Here is a 22048-nt window from a genome sequence, read left to right as displayed (position 1 = left end):
ATAACAAATAGATGATCCCTATGATGGGGGAGTCACCACTTTTATCAAGCCACAAGTGACTTTTCAAAAAGCTATGTTTCTACTCAAGGAAATATGTATGGTGAGTATCTTGGGAGCAAAACCATCTATGCTCTTGCACTAAATTATATCTCAAATATCCTCAATCAATAGAACGGGTGGGCTACTACTTAAAGGTGTTTAGTCATGTTCGATATTTTTGGACATAAGTTCATTCTGCAGTGACTCACTTAAGAGCCTTGTAACTGGTGGTGGGGCCCATTTGTCCTTTCGGCCAGTTACACTGTAGGAACAGCTATACCCAAGGCTACAGCTTTCGCTCTCACCTGATTTCTATAGCGGCTCGAAGGATTTACTGCTCGAGGTCGTTCCCCAGAGTATCGATCCCTTGGCAGGCCTCTCTTAAAAAGATAAAATTTGAGCGTTACTAACACTTTTCTCTTGCACCTAGGACCACGAGAGCCAAGGGAGAGGATAGTGTGTGTTAGAGGTAGGACCACTCGACCAACTCTTTTGCACAAGTGTGCCAAACACAAAATTCACTTGTTCCTTTTAATTTGTCATCGCAATGATTTTCTATCTATTTGGAGATGTTGCTCCAACAATCATGGTGTTCTTTTTAATTTTCACAGGCAATTGTTTGAGTAAACTAGAATTTGAAAATCCTGGTCAACTTAATGAAAAACACGTTTGCCTGAAGTAAAATTGCTTTAAAAATGAGACAAATTGATTGTGAATTTTATTTGCACCAAAAATGGAAGTGTGGATTGTGAGTTTTATCTTGATGCAAGAAATAAAATTTGCTTTGTTGATTTTAAGCACCAAAACGAAGTTTGTTTCCTAACTTGCAAAAAAATAAAGTTGTTTTTGTATAAGTTTGTGGTTCTTTTTACCTTTGAACAATGAAATTCTTTTTAAGAGCCCCAAACAAATGTGTGATTCTTTTTCAAAAGCCCAAATTTGAAATGTGAATTTAATTTTAAACCAAAATAAAAAGTGAATTCATTTTTAAAACCAACTTAAAAAACAAGTTAGTAAAAAATATAAATCTACTCTTTAATCTAATTTAAATCTGCACAAAAGAGAAAAATAGTTAGTAAAATCCGCCTATTTGGTGGGCTTCTACAAGCCTAAATTTTATTTTTTTATTGGTTACAAGGTGATTTGTACAACGTTTTGTTACAATAGCACTAGTATGCGTTTGAACAGAGGCACTATTTAACACAAACGTACTAAAAGAAAGGGAAAGACAGAGAAGGGAAAAGCACTGAAACAGGGTGAATAGCGCCAAAATAATGCCAAACGCACCAAAACAGTGTCAAAATCGCAACCTGTGTGACATTTTCAACATTCAAACATGTTATTGGTTTTAAAAAAAAAAAAAAAATTGTATCTTTTTGGTGTTTGGATTCACGTCGAGTTCACCGAATGATGCTCTGCAAAAAGGATTAGAAAATCTGTTTGATGGCAACACACACAAGAGCACAAGAAACAAACGTTAGTGTTAGCAACAAAAGATTATCCTAAACAGACATATCAAGAGAGATATTAAGCATGAAATAGAAAGCATATAAACATAAAATGAAATAGCTAATCAAGATGCTCATAGTTGCTCCTCCCTTGTTCCTCTCCTCTCCAAGTCCCAAATGAGTGTAGCTCTCAGCTTTTAGCACTAGCCATGGATGCCATATGGAGATTCAAGATGGTTGAATATGATAAGCAAATACTATGCAAGAGTAGATAGTGATGCTATGAAAAAGCTCTATGCTAATGCCAGTATAACAACAATACTCTAAATGCTTCTCTTTTTGCTTGAGGAGAAGGGTTCTATTTATAGAAGAAATGGGGAAATGAAGGGTTAAGATTGAATGGTTTAATCAAGGGCCAAGTTTGAAAGTTGGGGATCCATGTGCACAATTGGCACCAATAAAATGGTGACAAGTGTCAACATAGGATTGGGTTGAGAGAAGAGGTTGGAGGCATTAAAGGCCTGAGAAGACCTCATGGTTATCTAGAAGGTAAGGGTCAAGTCTAAATTAAGATTACCCATTGGATTAAGAGTTAATCCAAGGATAAACCTTTGTGCAAATGTTTAAGAGATAATCATGGTCAAAGCATTAATGGCCTGATGAGACCCTTGGGTTGGGTAGAGGTTGAGTCAAAACAAATGTTTTAACCATGTGGGAGGGTTTGAGGTAACCATTAATGGTTATTGGAGACTTTGGGGATTAAGTGGTTGAAGGTTGAAAGCCTTCAATGGTTATCAAAGACTTTGAGCCATTTAGTGGTTGAAGGTTGGAAGCTTTCAAAGGTTATCCAAGACTTTGAGACATTTAGTGGTTGAAGGTTGAAAGCCTTTAATGGTTATCAAAGACTTTTAGGCTTTGAGAAGTGACTCCATTTTGCTTAGGAATGTGACAATAATTAGGGGATGGATTAAGTTAATTAGGAAGGGGTTAGAAGAATCTAGAAGGGGATTAGATTTTGCAAGTGGATTTGGTGGGTGAGGGAAAATAGGATTTTATTAAAATAAAAATTCATTTATTTCAATAAATGTGTGCAAGTTGTATTTGGATAAATATTCAAATAAATATTAATTTATTTAAATGAAAAAAAGGAAGATAAAGCATTAAAATGCTTGAAGACTTTGAGGGAAACCATTAAAGGCTTGAAGACTTTAAGGAAAACCATTAAAGTCTTAAGAAGACTATAGAAGGAAGCCATCAAGTTTGAAGACTTTAAAGCCATCAAGTTTGAATACTTTAAGGGAAACCATTAAAGGTTTCAAGTGGGTGAGGATAAATAGGATTTTAAATAAATAATTTATTTAAAATAGTTGTGCAACTTGCATTTGTAGGAAAATGCAAGTGGGTGGAGGATAAAGGTGATTTAAATAAATGATTTATTTAAAATAGTTGTGCAACTTGCTTTTGTAGGAAAATACAAGTGGGTGGAGGATAAAGGTGATTTAAATAAATGATTTATTTATTTAAATGTGAGAGGTGGGATTTTGGGGGATTTAAATAAATATTAATTTATATAAATGTGAGAGAAGATTTAATTAAACAAATATGATTTATTTATTTAATTAATGGTATGAATTTGGTTAAGTGAATTAAATCAAATAAATTGAATAATTTATTTAATTAATAGGAGAAGAGGGTTAAGATGAATTAATTAAATATTAATTTAATTAATTATTAATTGATGGTTAAATAATCAAATAAATACTAAGTATTCATTTAATTAAGTGGACAGATTTATGTGACTACACTTACCATTCAGTAAAATAGATCCTTTACCTTTTACCATGCAGGGTGAGTTATTACCAAATCATACCACACTACCATCAAACTCTTCAAATGGTATGAATTTGTTCTTGTGAGCTCAGATTGCGGTACCTGCATGAGAGAGGCAAACAACACAAACAAACCAATGGGACATTATGTTAGAGATCAAAATCATTAGAATAACAAATGAAGTAAAGATCTTTAGTGCGTCTCATTGTTCTCTATCTCCAAGGATCCTTCAAATCAAGGAGGCTCTCAGCTTGGAAGAGCACTTGACCTATAGGATGACAACCAAAAGAACAAGGGATATATGATGATTTTAAGATCGAAATGGAAATACAACTAAGATTGTAGTGATGATTTAGATATGAAACTAGATGATGGTAGGATGCAGGATATTTGATATGAAGCTAACTAGCATGAGAATGATGATAGCATATAAAATGAAGCTAACATGATATTGCTAAATGATATGAAAAACTAAATGATCTAATTACTATTATTATAGAGATTTTAACAATTCTTGATGAAATGAGACTATAAGTTTGATGCACAAAGACTTGGATATATGGATAATGAAGAATGAGAGCTCTATTTATAGGGAAAATAGGGCAATGAAGGGATGAGATTGAATAATCTCAACAAGGGCTAGGATTGAAAGTTACTCAATCCATGTTTACAATTTTCACCAATGAAATGGTGACAATTGTCAACAAGAGGTTGCATGATAGGAGATGTAAGAAGCATTAAATGCCTAAGGAGACATGAAGGTTACCTTAGGAGGTAAGGCTATGGTTAGGTTAGAGTTATCCATTCGATAAAGCTTTTACCCGAGGGGTAAACTCTTGTACAAGTGTTAATAAGATAACTAGGGTCAAAGCCATAAGTGCTTGATGAGACCCTTGGGTTAGATGAGGGTTAAGTTAGAAAGAAAGTCTCTAACCACGTGGGAAGGGTTGAGTTAACCATTAATGATTTGGAAGACTTTAAACGTTAACTTGTTGAGGACATAAAGCCTTTAATGTATTTCAAAGACTTTGAGACATTTTTGAGAAGTGACTTCTCTTAAGGAATGTGCAAATGTTTAAGAGATGGATTAGGTTAATTAAGATAGGATTAGAAGAATCTAGAAGGCTCTAGAAGAGTTTTAGGAGGCAAGTGGGAGATGTAGGATTTTGCAAGTGGGTGGGAGAAAAGAATTTAATTAAAATAAAATTAATTTATTTTAATTTTGGTTGCAACTTGCATTTGTAGAATTTAAATAAATATTGATTTATTTAAATGCGATTTTTAATTTTGCAAGTGGGTGGTTTTAATTAAATCAGCTAGGGGGATAAATTTAATTAAAAATGGCTAGAAGGGGAATTTAATTAAATGTGAATTTAATTAAAAATGGCTAGGATAGAAGAAGGGAAATATTAATCAATTCTTTAATATGATTAATGGGCAAATTAGAAGAATAGGGATATTAATTAAATCTTAATTTAATTAATTGGAAGAATTAAGGATAATTAAATGAATAAAACTCACTTAATTTGTTGTGCAACTTTTAGATGTCTACATTTTGCCCCTCTTTGAGTTAACATGTGACCACATGTTGATTCAAAGAAAACACTCAATTTGTCGTCAAAATTTTGCAATATGATGTTGTCGCCAAAGTTGTTGATTTGATTCCCTAGATATGAAAAATTAATATTGATATGAGAGCTGATGTGATTTTGTCAATATGAAGCTAATATGAAACTGATGATGATATGCCTCCTCAGGCAATAAATTCAGAAAAATTGCATTTTTTGAGAAGATGGCATGAAGTACTGCGATATTTTGAAAAAATGGTGATCTTTTTAGATTTTTGAATTTTTTTTGGGGGGGGATTTTTAACTTTATTGTCCGATAGATTTTTATAAAAAAAAGATATGGAAAAATGGAGTGAAGACTATGTGGTTATAGCGTGTACATGCCCCGCACGTCCACCGAGGCATCACAGTCACCTGCATCAGCATAGGCTATATAAGCCTCCAAAGGCCCATTTCTAGCTCATTTGCACACTTGTCTTTGGAGCATTGGAGCCTGGATGAGAGACAGGAGATGGCACCCCCTATCGCCATCACCATTTCGAGCGAGTTCGTCGATTTGAGAGGCTAGCGGAGTATGGCCCACCGGTGAGTTCAATTTTCTAACCCGGCTTGTAAATTTTTAGATTAGATTTTAGGCGTTTTTGCAAGATTTTTGAATTTTTTGGGCTACCTAAGGTTTTTCACGCGTTTTCTTTTTTTTGCTGTTGTTTTCATGCATATGATTTTGATTTTAGCGCATGTGATAAATTTTATTGCGCAATTGATTTTTATCGTAGCACATTTGATTTTTTTTTTGTGTATATGATTTTTTTATTAATGCATAGGAGTTGCAGATTAGCACATATGTGAAACAGTGTTGCGCATATAACATGTTTTTTGGTGCATTTGATGAGTTTAGTCGCGCATATGATGGATCAAATAGCGCATATGAAATTGCATGAATGATGATTATTTTAGCGCATATAAATAGTGAGCATTTTGTGTGATTTTTGAAAAAAATTAACATGTGCAATTTTGATTTTTAGATTTGTTATGAAGTTTTGTAGCCTGTAAAAGTGTTATTTTGGATTGAATGTGTTGATTTCTATCATTTAATTGATGTTTATCGTTATGAGTATGTTGTGTCAATTCGATTGTTGGTTTGGATCAATTTGGGTCAAAGTCGATATGAGTTTGCTTGCAATATGGGTTCGATTTGGATATGAGTCTTGATTTCGTTGTGAGTCATTTTTTTGTTATGGGTAAATTTTTTGTTATGGGTCAACTTGTCATTATGGGTTTGATTGTGTTATGGGTCTTGATTCAATATGGGTCTTGATTTCGTTATGGGTCTTGATTATGTTATGGATCTAATTTGATATGTCTTGATTCGATATGGGTCAATTGTTCTTCGATATGGGTCTGATTCGATATGGGTCTGATGTCAATATGGGTCTGAGTTCGATATGGGTCTGAGTTTGATATGGGTCTGAGTTCAACATGTGTCTGATTTCGATATGGGTTTGATTTCGATATGGGTCCAAGTTTGATATGGGTCTCATTTCGATATAGGTCTGATTTTGATATGGGTTCGAACTTGATATGGGTCTGATTTTGATAAGGGTTCGAGTTCGATATGGGTCTGAGTTCAATATGGGCCTGATTGTTTGTTTGGATACTTGATTTTTTGATTGTCAGATTGCATAGGATAGATGTATCTGATAGGGTAATATCCATGTATTGATGTCCATCGAGGAGTTCTCATGCTCTAGGAGAAATTCCTGAAGACTTTTGTGTTGTGAGATCGATTGAGTGTCGATGATTTAGCAGTCATAGAGGCTTGTGGTCTTATTCACTTGTTACACATGTCTCCCTATCGGAAGAATAGGGCACTACTCACTGTTTTGGCTGAGAGATGGCACAGTGAGCATAACACCTTTCGTTTATCGACGGGTGAGATCACAATGACGTCGGAGGACGTCTATCGAATTCTGCGGATTTCGATCACAGGTGAGCTTGTGGAGTATGATATGGAGGAGGCTCACGGGACTAATGCTCTACAAGAGGTGTTTGTCGATCCTCACATCACAGGCTACTTAGTGGTGTGGTAGGACATGGTAGACAACTATGCCCCACTCCCTTCAGTTTTGGCAAGTTTGATTGGCAGCTTCCTAATTCCGAACAGGAGGTCACATGGGTTGTCAGTTGAATGGGCTCAAGTGCTCTAACAGATGGTGTAGGTGCAGACATGATATACGTGGGGTATTTTTTTTCTTGCCCATTTATACCATGAGCTCCATCAGGTGGTTTACGATGATGCAGCTAGTCTAGCCTCTAAATGCACTCTACTGTAGATTTGGGCATGGGAGCACATAGTCATGACTAGTCCACTTGGGTTGAGGTTCAGACTAGTAGGGGCACCATTTGTGATGATGTACAGTTAGTTTGCTTCCCATTCGATGCTCAAGAAGTTAGAGTATTGGAGGTGGGCCCTAGATGATATGAATATAGTGGTGAGGAGGCCCTATCGAGTGTGTGAGTCATGGTTGGAGGATGCTTTTGAGGTGCCCTACTTATTCATGAGCAGATTCCTTTTGGATCCCACCTCGTATGTGATAGAGCAGTTTATCCTTTCTTAGTTTTACCAACAGTTTGGGTGTGTGTAGCCAATGCCCCAAGGGATGACTGTGTATGCTCGGGTACACAAGGAGAGGACAAATTGGGGGCCCACATTGGATTTTGTGATAGCCTGAGCTGAGTTCTATTCTTTGCCTTTTTGTGTATGGGGCATGTATGAGGATATAGCAGATGTAGGGATGACTGCAGAGTATACGTAGTAATTTTTGACACATAGGTTCTCTTAATTGACAGGGCCAGGAGAGACAATTCTTGCACTGGAGGAGGTTGATGATGATAAGGGTAGAGGTCATTGAGGTGGGAGGAGGGGTAGAGGGAGGAGAGGTGGTAGGATTGTTGTGGGTGGTGTAGTTGAACATGGTTGGGGAGGAGGCGGTGGCAGGGCAGGAGGAGTAGATGAGGGAGTGGTGAGGGGTAGAGGAGGAGTAGTGAGAGGTAGAGGCGGAGGATGGAGGATGGGTGGTGTTGGGTGGGGTGGATCATTGCAGGTGGAGGATGTTGCTACCATGGGGGCTAAGGAGGAATCAAACAGTGATGGATCTAAGGAGGAGAGTGGTGATTCTTCTGATGAGGATACATAGTCTAAGGAAGTTGGTGGAGGAGCAGGTTTGATGGGATTGGCAGGCATAGCAACAGAGGAGGAGTCAGAGGAGGAGGATTTGCAGCCATTGGCCTGATAGAGGAGGATTGATATGCCCCCTCCCACCCCTCAATAGGTTGGTATGCAGGATTCACAGCCTTCATAGCCACAAGGTTTTCATATTAGAGTGCCTCCCCACCAGCAGCAGGCACAGATAGCAGCATTACAGTCCTTGTTGCATAGGGTACAGGGTCAGCTCACACATGCCTAAGCACAAGTTTCTCAGCTGTAGAGATAGGTGGTGATAGTGTATTAAGAGCGGGACACGGAGATAGAGCGATGCAACTAGGAAGAGGAGATAGTGTGATCTTTGCAGTAGGCAACCGCACAGGGTGTGACAGGGGATACCATCTAGAGTCTCATTGAGAAGACAGGGCAGACAGAGTATTATAGGACTCTATACTTTCAGGTTGTGCCACTGGACCGACGTGCTCCCACCTATGTTGCCAACTCGTGGCATGGGGGTTCTCAGAGACAAAGGGGTAGCGAGGGGGTTGTGGGTCCTAGGAGGGATTCTCCTAGCAGTAGTGCAGGTGTGGGTAGCTCGATCTCTCAGTCGGTAGGTACTGGAGGTGGTCACATTGATCTGATGTCATGATCATGATCCAAGATTTTGTATTTGTACCTTGATGTACATATATCTTTGTATTTTGATGACCTTCTGATATGATACTTTGTTGTAATTTGATCTTATTGATATGCTACTCAGCGATGTTCTCTCATGATGTTTTGATAATTTTATTGATGTTTATTGATACTGACGTTTTGTGATGTGATGAACATTTGTTATTGATATATATATCGAGGGACTTTGGTCATTTAATTACTTCACTGATGATATGTTTCTGACTTATATCTTTGTTTTTCCTTTGGATCAGCACGCGGTCACACATATATATATGATGATATGTTATTGATGCAGCTACTTTGATTTAGATGAGCTATATGATATGGTTTTGATCTAGATGATTTTTGCATATGTTGATGTAGATGATGTGATTTGTGTGTTTGTAGGTGATTTATATGCTTATATGATGATGAAAATAATGTACTATATGTTTGGAAGGTGATATGCATATGATGATTGGATTAATGATTGCAGATGTTTATGTTTTGTGCAAATATTGCTAACCTATTTTGTGCTTTTATGTGTTGTGGATAATGCAATCTAGAATGTTACATATGCTTGATATGATTATGCTCATGTATGGGATGCATTATGATAATGATATAACTTTGATTTGTGAATGTATCTTGAAAATGAGATGTATGAAATGTAATGATCATGTGAGATGTATCTTGAAAATGATAAATATGAAATGCAATGATAATGTTGATGAATACTAAGAGGGGGGTTGAATTAGTATACCAAAAAATATTGTACTCAATCCTTTAAATAGTTTAGTAGATAACCGGTGCTACAGATTCACTAATAAACTAGTTAAGATAAATGCAAACCAAATAGAAAACAAAGCATTCACCCTCAAAAGTACAATCACCATAACACAAGATATTTGATGTGGAAACCCAAATGGGAAAAAACCACGGTGAGCAGAAACTCACAAGTAACTATCTGCAGAATAGAAACCAGGTCGGTTAAGGTCATACAATGTTTTTCACCAGAACAGATCCTGTTAGGAATCTAGATCTTTGTTAGGAGATAAGTCATGTTAAAGACTACCTTGTTAAAGGATTTCAGATCCACAGTTGTGAACCACCTTGTTAGAGGATTTATGAAGGCTTTGCTGGGCCTACCTGGTTAAGGGTTTTAGACTTATCAAAGATATTAGTAATCAACAAGTGAATTATCTAGATAATAGCACAGTATGCTTAGTTAGATCCTTGACAGCTCATTGTTAATGCATTTCAGCATTACTTCAGTCTTCAATATCTCCACACTCTATCTCTTCACACAGACCTAATCTTCTCTTCAATAATCGCACATAACCTTTTCTATCACACATCTCTCATGCATGCAAACCCTAGACATGATGTCCTTATAAAGGAAACTGATTTCATGTCGGTCCAATAGGATTAGACTGCAAGTTCCTAGGTTCAGTGCATCTAGACACATTTGGTAACACGGCACAAAATCACCACCAAATTGTTGGTGGATGATAAATCATCACACATTATAGTAATACCAGTTGGTAACTCATCACAGAGTAATACCAATTAATACAATATACCGATTACAGATTGTCAAAAATGAAGAGTGGTAGATCATAGTGTTCCGATCAAAAGTTAACTACCGCTTGGGTCATTCGTACCACTTGTGATCCTCGAACCGCTTGGGGCCTCCATATATCGCTTGCGGCCTTCATACAATCTGTGACCGGTAAACCATTTTCTGCAAAACATCGATAGTCTAAAGACTATACATTCAACAATACACAATACCGGTTGGAGCATTTACCAATTGAGCATAACTCATATATCAAGAAAGTGTGTGTCCATCAATGACAATCAAAACATCATTAAAATGCCAACAAATGTGAGATGTATCTTGAAAATGAGATGTATGAAATGCAATGATAATGTCAGATAATGCAAGATTTTAACATGGTCTAAATGATAATGATAATGCAAACTTAATATGATAATGAGAATGAACCTAATGAATTATATGCAACCAAATGTAATGATATGCAATCTAATGCAATGATTTATGACATTAATGATTTTAAAATGGTATGCAACTAATGGGATATTAAGATGATAATGATATGATACTCATGCCAATTCTTAATATGCCTTCTCGTTCCCACAAGTTGTCATCCGTTTTGATAAAAGTGTCAGCGCTTCCATTGTTTTCATCATCGAGCCTTGATTTGTTGAAAGTTGATGCAAGCATTATGGTATAATTGAACTATAATGACCTAAGTATAACTTACATGGATTTGATATTGCAAGATGACACAAGCATCAAGGTATAATTGAACTAAGACGACTTGAGTTTTGCTTGCGTAAAACAGACAAGAGTTAACCTTTGTCCTATACAAATCTGAAATGTCTTCAGTGATATGTTACCTAATCACGTCGTAAGATAAATTTTCATAACTAAAGGCTTCACTCCCAAACAATAGACAAAGAAAACATCACCTTCCTTCCTTGCTTCCCTATTCGTTGAGACATCCTTGAGTCACTTAGGAGATATGATAAGGAAAATTAACAGCCATAAGTAAGCATGCATGCTATTGGAAATGTATTCTTTTCAAGTAAAACATCTTGCAAATAGATCTTTTGTTCAATCCATTCAATTCTATGATATTTAGTATTCTTGCATTGTCATTGTCATTTATTGGTTGTTCTGATCCTTGTTGTCTTGCTACGTGTTCAGTCTGATGTTGAAAACCCTCAAGGCAAAATGCCCCCATCGAGGTCACAAACCTGCCCCCACTCTAGATAGTACTTGATATGGATATTTACACTGGTCACCAAGCCATGGTGAGATATGATTTAGATTAAGTGATTCAGATAAATCAAGGATAATGACTACACTAAGTATGTTCAGGATTGATGGGGTGTGTACAAGTGTTCTACGATGACTATGGGCTTAGACTAGATGGATCAAAGATATGATATACGTATTGATAAATGGAGGAGTTGTTCTCTCATAAGTGGCACTTGTTTCCAAGTTTTTACCACTTGATTTTATTGCACTTTTTTATTTGTTTTTCATTTTTTTTGTATTTTTTTAATTTTTTAATTTTTTTGCTTATTTGCTTGATCCGTGCATTGGATGACTCAAGTGTAGAATTTCTTTAGATGGATGTTGTTGGTTGATTCATTGAGCACATCCCCTTTTGAATTTGACAATTGATATGCTCCTGATCCATAGGTCTATATGATGACAAATGGCCCTAACCAGTTCGGTTCAAACTTCCCCTTCTTTTCTAAATCTTGTTGATTTCTGGGATTTTCCTTTAGGACAAGATCACCAATTTTGAAATCCCTCGAGATGACTTTGTGATTATATCTTTTGCACATTTTTTGTTGATATTCCTTGAGATGGTCATAGGCACGTTATCATTTTTCATCAAGAAGCTCTAGTTCCTGCAACTTATTCACTCAATATTCCTCATCTGGTATGAGGCCCTTCAAAGATACTCAAAGAGATGGGATTTCTAGCTCAAGAGGTAGAATTACTTTTGAACCATACACTAATGAATATGGTGTAGCCCTTGTAGGTGTGTGGATACTTATTGTATAGGCCCAAAGTGTTGGATTGAATTGTACATGCCAATCCTTGCCAGCATCATTCACTATTTTCTTGAGGATTTTCAGGATTGTTTTGTTTGATGCTTCTGCTTGGCCATTCTCCTATGGGTAGTATGGTGTGGAAAAGAGATTTTGGGTTTTAAATCATTCACATAGCTCTCACACATCTTGATTCTTGAAAGAACATTTTTTTTCTGTGATGATGGAACTGGGAATGCCATATATGCAAATGAGATAGTTGAGGATGAATGATGAGATCTGCTTTCCAGTCATGATGGTCATTGGGACTGCTTTGATCCACTTAGTGAAGTACTCAGTGGCGGTGATAATGAACTTATGCCCATTTGAAGAGGAAGGATGAATCTTTCCTACCAGATCAAGTCCCCATTGACATAAAGGCCAAGATGTGGTGAATAGTTGTAGCTCCTGTGTTGGTGCATGTATGAGGTTACCGTGAATTTGACATTTAGGACATTTCCTAGCAAATTGATAGGACTCTCTTTCCATTGTCAGCTAGTAATATCCCATTCTCAGAAGTTTCTTGGCGAGAGTAGGACCACTTGAATGCGTACCACAAGCACCTTCATGAAGCTCATGTAAGGCGGAGTTGGATTCATTACGATCAAGGCATAGAAGAAGAGTACCATCTAGACCTCGACGGTAAAGTGTGTCAGCATTTAAGGTATAGCAGGTAGCTTGTCGGATGAAGCTTTGTTTTTGGTTGTGAGATAAGTTGAGTGGTAGGGTATTGTTTTTGAGATAGTCATATATCTTCCTATATAGAGGAGAATCAAAACCGCTCAGGGCACCGATGACTTGGGATGCGGAATTCTCATAGGCTAGGAAAAACAATTGCTCCACTAGGAATTTGTAACGATTCTATTTATCTAAAATTTGTAGAAGCGAGAAAGTAGTGGCCATTCCATCAACAACTATGTTGTCCAATCTTAGAATTTGTTCAAAGGTGATGTGCACAAAGTACTTTTTGAAGTCATCCACCATTCTCTTATAAGACATTAGCTTATCATCTTTCATTTGATAGTCATTATTGATCTGATTGATAACTACTTGAGAATCCCCATAGACTCTTAATTCTGTGATTCTCTATTCTACAACCACTTTGATTCTAGTTACCAGGGCTTCATATTCAGCAATGTTGTTGGTGCATGGAAATATCAATCTATAAGATCTTGGAATTGTGTGCCCTCTGTAGTGATGAACAAAATGCCGACACCCGATCCATGTTGTGTATAGGATCCATCAAAGTATAGGGTCCATTGCTTGGGTGTGATAGTGAGAACATCCATATCTGGAAATTCCACTTGTAGTGGGTGTTGGTCTGGTAGTGGTGCTTCTGCCAGTTGATCTGCAATTGCTTGTCCTTTGATATCTCGTTGTTCTATGTATTGAATTTCAAACTCACTTAGGATCATGACCCATTTAGCTAATCTTCCTGTGAGAGCGGCCTTGCTGAGTAGATACTTGAGAGGATTGATCTTTGCTACCAACTTGATTGTGTGGGCTAGCATATAGTGGTGAAACTTTTCAGAAGCAAACAACACTGCTAAGCAAGCCTTTTCAATGAATGTATAATTGAGTTTATATATGTTCAAAGTCTTGTTGATGTAATAGATTGCCCTCTCTTTTCCTATTAGATCTTCTTGTGCTAGTAATGCCCCCAATGATACTTTTGTTGTTGATATATAGAGAATGAGTGGCTTGCCTACTATCGGTGGTACCAAAACTGGTAGATTCATCAGATATTGTCTTAGCTGGTGGAATGATTCTACACATTTGTCTTCCCATCTGAAAGGTATATTTTTATGAAGCAGATGATTGAATGGAAAACATTTATCTGCTAACTGAGTGATGAATCATCTGATGTATTGTAACCTGCCCTACAGAGATCATAGCTAGTTAATGTTTTTAGGAGGTGGCATTTCCATGATAGCCTGAACCTTTGCTGGATCTACTTCAATGCCCTTTTCTGATACAATGTAGCCCAAAAGTTTGCCGAATTTGACCCCGAAGACACATTTCTTAGGGTTTAATCTGACATTGAAATGCTCCAATCGTTGAAAGATTTTATCCAGCATGCCCAGATGTTCTGCTCTCGTGAATGATTTAGCTATAAAATCATCCATATAATCCTCCATGAAAGTATGCATCATGTCGTGGAAGATTGTTGTCATGGCTCTTTGATAAGTTGCACCAACATTTTTCAAGCCAAAAGGCATGACATTCAAGCAATATGTTCCCATGGACAGGTGAATGCACTTTTATCTTGATCCTCTGGAGCTGTCTTGATTTGGTTATAGCCTGACAAACCATCCATAAAAGATAGCATTGTGTGCCCTACTGTTAGATCAACAATGGTGTCAATTCTTGGCAAAGAAAAGTCATCCTTCGGACATGCCTTATTTAGGTCTTCGAATTCTATGCAAATCCTTATGCTTTTATTTGGTTTGGAAACTGGTACAATATATGAGATCCATTCAGCATAGTCTATAGGTCGGCTGAATCTGACATCTAATAACCTTTTCAGTTCTTCTTTGACTGATAATGCCATATCTGGATTCATCTTCCTTAATTTTTGCTTGATAGGTTTAGCTCCAAGAGCAATGGATAAATGATGCATGATTAGATTCGGATCTACCCCTTGTAAGGAACCGGAAGGGAAACTAAGAGGGGGGTTGAACCAGTTGTCAATGAATTTCAACCCAATTATAACTTAATCAAACTTGATACTTAATACTGATAAACCAAACTTATTGTCAGTTAACAGATTAGCAGTTAATATCAATATCAGTGAAACTTAATGTATGAAACAGAAAGAGAAACCACATCCACAACACATAACACAGATATTTTGATGTGGAAACCCTGTAAGGGGAAAAACCATGGTGGGAAACCTTACCCACAATCAGATGATACTATTGTAGATAGTATGTGTATACAAATGGGGTCTGCACATGCCTAAAGGCCAACCGCCTAGAGCACACTGCTCAAATGGGAGTCACAATGACTATAGTAGGATGGTTAAACCCTAGAATAATGTACTACTCAAAATAGCATCTCCAATGTTGGATTCAGTACCGGTTAAGCTCTGATAAACACCTTCAAACCTTCCTTGAACCTTCTTTATGGCCTACTCATATGATCTTCAATATTCGCACATACCATAACCATATCCTATCTATCATCTCACAAATGAGATCTTACATATATACAAAACCTAAGACCAAATGTGTAGGTCGGCTCACTAAGAATATTACAATTAAATCAATTACAAATAAGTCTTGATGTGATGCATCATGTCGGCTCAATATATTTACAACAATATCCAATCAATAAATCATCTCCATAATGTGTCGTGTTGATCTGGAGTAGATAACACATACCGGTCCATAACCTAGACCAATCTGTCGGTAACAACAAATATGTCAACCCGATTAGACCAATAACCAAAATACCAAAATCAAGTATCCAAGCCATGTCTTCGACATAATCAAGTGATCTCCAGATGATAACAAGTCATCAACTATGTCGGTGAACCATATAACCTATCGGTGACCATATATAGCAGTGACTGTGCATAAGTCACTGACCTTGTCGGTGAACACAATGTGTCAGTTTATCAGTAAACCAATATAACCATAATGCTAAATCAATAATGTAGATCTCCAGAAGGATAAGTGTTGACATCAATGACAAAACTAATGCAACACGTCCATAATACCAACACCCCTGGCATGTCAACATAAGACTAAGCAAAATTAATTTGCTTCTCCTTGAAGAATTTGATAAAATCTGGTTGTTCTTTTTCTGTGAGTGATTCTGCCAGATGTATGGTTTTGACTGTTGCTTCACTGCTGATATTTATTGATTGAGTTGGCTCAATCAAGATTGGTGACCTTTTTTGGTAATGTTTAGGAAGAGTGTCAAGTCTCCCATCTTTTGGTGTCTCAAAAAGGTTTTCACCTTCAGATACATCCTTTATTTTTACTTTTTGGTTTTTGCGATCTAACATTGCCATTAAATCGTTTTCACCATTAGATCCATTTTTCATTTCATTTTTGCAACTGAGAGACTTGGCACTCTCCTGATTGTAGACATCGTTATGCGGTTTACTAGTGGAGCATGTTTCTGGGTTGACTGAGCATAGTAATTGGACAACTGATTCATTGTTCGAGAATATTGGTATATAATGATGTTCGGGTTCTTCCTAGTCTATGAGATCGGGATATATGAGCGGTAGGGAGTCATTTGGCAGGTTAAGATCAGTTGTTGTAAGTGTCATGATGGAGACATTATCATAGTTATTTGGGATATTGGTGAGGTCTATGATATTCTCGAGGCTTTCGATGATATTCTCTTTGACATTGCCTTGTCTGTATTGTCATTGTTCGTTCTCACTAGCCTCATAGATATGTTGTGGTATGAATTCAAATGGTCGAGATCTTGAGCCTTGTCCCTTGTGAGAAATGGGTGTGTATGTGTGGATTGTCTCCACCTCAATATCTTTAGTAACATCAGAACAACTATCCCACTCATACTCATTAGAATCGGTTTCAAAATCACTGTCCCAGGTTACCTTGTTGAATCTGACAAGTATATTGTATGGTGAGAAAAGTGATAACTCAATGATGAATGAATAGTACCAAATTGGTAGTGAGAGGGGGGGTGAATCAGTACAGACAAAAACATAGTCATAAACCGGTTTGACAATAGACACTTCAAATGACTGGCAAACAGTGATACTAGTTTGAAACAGAGTACAACCTATAAAGCTAAGAATGGCTGAGACAAGCACTAACCGGTTACTCACTTAGCTATTCACTTAACTCAATACCACACTTCCATTTCACCCTTATGCATGAACAAGTAATCTATCATCAAAACATAATAACAGCTAGTTCATCATGATTTATTGAAAGACATGACACTGAATCATCATATGCTTGACAGAAAATAATGAAGCATCACAAGAAAGAAGCATCACACATGACACACATATTTTTTACGTGGAAACCCAACTGGGAAAAACCACGATGGGGATGAATACCCACAAGCTATTTTTGAACTCTGTAGAAGTCTGCTCTATTAGGAGCCTTGTCTGGTTAGAGACATTATAATAGGTTCTGCTAGGAACCGATCCTGTTAGGGATCACTCGGTTAGGGGATGGCTAGAATACCCAGTTAAAGGTTAAACCCAGTTAAAGGTTACCTTGTTAAAGGATTTCAAGAACTCAATAGCTAAAGGATTTCAATAACTCAATAGCTTTGATTTACCCTGTTAAAGGATTTATAGCAAGCCGGTTAAGGCTACCCTGTTAAGGGATTTTACAACTGTTAAAGTGGTTAAAGATCAACAGGTATAACAATGATCTAATGATAGCACTCAATGCCAATGCAAATCCACTTTAGCTCCTCTTCACCTTCTACACTTACACTCTGCAGATATCAGTTCTCTCCTCTGGTCTGGCAAGAATCACGTATCACTTCACTTAGATACACACACACAACTTTCACCAACAACCTTTGAAGGAAACACAACATCGACCTTATAGGAAACAGATAGGTCGGTGGCATAAACCCTAAACCCTAAAATTGTTAGGTTAAGCAATTCAAACGGTTCAATCCTGATCGTTGAGCACATTGCATTAAATACAACAGTCTTGAACCAATCTCAAGACATTCTCCATTGTTCATTTTCCACCGATTTCATGGCAGTTGATAACCCACCATGCGTTATCACCATTTACAAACTTCGCACATTCACGAGGTAGATAGGGATAGTCTCCTTCATGCAAGATCCTTCATGTGCATAAGGCTGACGTGGAAAAATGATCTATTCTTTGTTACACTACTAACTCATCACGCAAAGTCACCGATTGAGTCACACGGGCTTGAGGTACTCCAACCAGAAACCCTGAGACTACCAACCGGAAACCCCGAGACTACCAACCGGTAGTCATACAAAGGTTCCATGTATCGGTTCCCATATCAACATGCCAGTTCACCTTGAACAAACATGTCGCTTCACTTTGGCACATATACTGGTTCTCACATATACCGGTTCTCTCTTCTCACATATGCCGATTCACTTTTCTTCACATATTGACATCAATGACAACATACAATATCATTATGTCCTCATACCGGTTCACATAATGCCAACAAAAAGGTCACTGATAATTGACACAAGTTTAGTAGCTTGTTCTGACTCAGGATCGGTGCTTGCTTGTACTCTTTGAATTTGTTCATACATCGTTTCCTTTCTATGAGTATCAATTTCTTTAGGTTGCGGCTCAACCTTGGTTTGATCGGGTTTTTGTACGTGATGTACTTTTTTATAAGAAGCTTCCTCCCTTTGAATAGTGAGTTCTTCTTATCATTTCTCATTTTCTTCATGATTTTTCTCCTTCCTTGTCTTTTCTGCTGCTTGTTTTAGTGTTTCTTGCCATGATTCTTCGTTATGTTTTTAATTTTCTTTTCATTGACGTTTTTGGTGGTGATTTTTCTTCTGCACAGGCAGAAAATGTTGGTCGTACCCAAGTCTTGTTTTGTCTTTTGCAAATTGTGAATGAAGTTGTATGGGTTCTATGATACCTTCTTGGCGCTTGCCAATAGGTCCTTTTCCTTTGTATCCCATTCATTGCATGATTCGAAACCCATTTCCATAATGTTCTATTGGTACGGCTACTTCTATGGTAGCAACTCTGATTTCTTCTTCATCCTTGTATAGCCAGCTAAGGATGTCTTTATCTTCTAATTCTTCAGCCAGTGTGCCCATTTGGATAAATTTAACATCAAACTTTGTGATGGGTTGTGTTTCTTGATGTCTTAATGTGGAAGGTTGTCCATAATTCCTTGGTGAATTTGGTAATTTAGATAGACACAATGGTTCAAAAGTGTACTCCCCCATGCCTTGGTCCTTTATTTTCATCTTTTTCTTGAAGTTCATGGATAGAGACTTGAGTTCTTCTTCATGGTTAGATGATGAGGAAGCTTCGTCCTCCCTTTTGTGTGGAAACAGGCTATCTTGAGCTACCCCCATAGCATTGCAATATTGAAAAGGGTTATTATTTGCAGATATTGAAATTTCATGTCCATTGTAGGGGAATTTGATACATTGATGGTACGTGGAAGGTATCGCTTGCATTTCATGGATCCATGGATGACCCAATAGTATATTGTATGTCAAGTCTATGTTCAAGACTTGGCACATAGTGTCTCTTTGTACAAAACCTACCTAAATGGGTAGTATCATAGTTCCTTCAGATGATCTTTCTTCATCATAATAGGCCTTGATAGTGATTTTCTTTTTGGGATCAATAGCCTACTCAGAGAAGCCCAATGCATGGCTAAGCTTTAGAGTACATATATTGAGCCCAGCTCCTCCATCTATTAATACTCTTTTTAACTGATGTTTATAAACTAAGACCTTGATATGTAGTGGGGTGTTATGCGGATGATTTAAAGATACATCATCATGTTAAGAAAAATATATGTTACATGGCACCTCATATGGGCCACCATGCCTTGGAATCGATCAATATCCAGATCATTCAGAATGATTGTTTCAATAAGAGATTTCTCCAAGGTATCCTTATGTTTTGGTGAAAGTTTTAGCAACTCAAGTGTAGATATTTGAGCGGGTGTTCTCCGTAGTTGGTCGACCAAGTTATATTGAGTCTTGGGGAGAGTTGTTGATGTTGATGTGTTCCCTTTCAAGACATACTTTTGAGCTCTTGTTGTCACATTTATTGACGCATGGTCTTGTTTGTCTTTGATTTTTATGAAATTCACTTGATTGTCACATGTTGATATGTAATTGATGGTGTTTTTGTATATGTGATTAATACGAGCTCCTTTGGTATTATTTGACGTTGATGCTCCTCCCTTGTCATAATTGGGAAGAGGATTTTTGAAAGCTTCATGGTCACCATTGATTTTATGACCATCGACCATTAAGTCACCCTTGTCTATCATGTCTTGAACTATGTTCTTCAACCTCATGCAATCATTTGTGTTATGCCTCTTGTTTCAATGATAATCACAATAATGTGAGTCATTCCACCATGGTGGTTTGACTTGGGGTTCAAAATTGCTTGTGGCTGGCAATGTGATGATCTTATTTATCAATAGCTCTTGAAATATCGATTCTAAGGTTTTTCCTAATGGCGTGTATATTTGTCGATATAGGAAAGTATTATTGTTGCCTCTTTGGTTTGTGTTGCTCCCTTGGTTGTTGTTGTTGTTGCCTTGGTGATTTTTGTTGTTTGACGTTGACGCTCCTTGGTTGGAATTTTGTTGATAAGTGTTAGTGCCTTGATTAGCACTTCTTTGATCATTATTGGATGGTGGGTTTCCTGATAAAGTTAACACTAGTTGTTTAGACTTTACATTGTTGGCATCAATTACCCCATCATTAACAATGTTTTTGTTCCTTGTCCAAAATCTGGACTTGTCTGAATTGTTGTTATTATTTGGATTGTTAAAGGTGTTATTGTTTGACAAATTAACACCTTCTTTAAAGAACTTCAAGGTTCCTTTATTGATAAAATCTTCCTCTACTTGGATACCAATTTCTATTAATTTTGCAAAAGATGGTATATATTGTAGTTTGAGATGATAACTCATTTCACTATTCAGATTGTCTATGAAAATTTCCATCTTTTCCTTTTCAGGTACATCTCGTGGATATCTTGCGACCATGCACCTCCATTTTTGTAGAAACACCATGAATGTTCCATTGATCTTTTATTCGGTATTGCATACGTCAAGCATGGGGATTGCATGTTGGATGTTATAGGACTATTGTGTTATGAATTTATTCACCAACTCATCAAATGATCTGATAGGAGGTGTGAGTTTCGACAACCACTCCATTGTTTGCCCTCCCAAACTTTTTGGGAATAATCTCATTAAGTATGTGTCATTGTGAACAAACTCCAAGCTCATAGTACAAATTTTTTAAACGTGATCATGAGGATCACTCTTACCATCGTATTTGTCATACTTTGTTATATCTAAATTTGGGGGAAAAGGTACCATGTTCAATCTCCTATCAAAAGGATAAGGACAAATGTCATCTAATGAGTATCTTATCGTGGTTCCTTATTGAATGTCCTAAATTTGTCTTTGAAGTGTTTGGAGTTGTTGCGTAAGAGCAACTAGGGATACATTTGTCCTTTGATGGGGAATTTCCCCTCGTTCATTAAGATTGTCCTAATTGCGAGAATTGTCTTGTTTGTGAGTGTTATTTTGTTCATGGGTGTGATCTCGGTTGCGTATGTTTTCTTGATCATGTGCTTCTTCTTCTCTCAGTTGTTCTTGATAAGCATAGTTTCTCTCCCTTGTTCTTTAAATTCTCTCATCTATATTGCTTAAGTTTTATGTGTCAAAATCCTCAGGAATATTGACTCCTTTACTAGTTAGCATGAGTAGATATTTTTTCTTTTTCGCTTCTATATGTCTTTCTACAAGTTTTTGGAAAGCCACATTCTCTTGACATTCTTGGACAAGCTCGTCAGTGATCTCTGTTTCTCTCATATTTTCATATTCATCAAAAGGATTGCACAGTCTATGACTTATACTTGATTCTAGTTGTGATTCCTTCTTTTTGTTTCTCTGAGATTGAGTGACAACGGGCATTAATATATCTCTACCATAGTGATTTC

This window comes from Cryptomeria japonica, chromosome 10 (assembly GCF_030272615.1).
Source record: "Cryptomeria japonica chromosome 10, Sugi_1.0, whole genome shotgun sequence".
Lineage (NCBI taxonomy): Eukaryota > Viridiplantae > Streptophyta > Pinopsida > Cupressales > Cupressaceae > Cryptomeria > Cryptomeria japonica.
The sequence above is the reverse complement of the archived record's forward strand: the minus strand, read 5'-3'. Positions refer to the sequence as shown.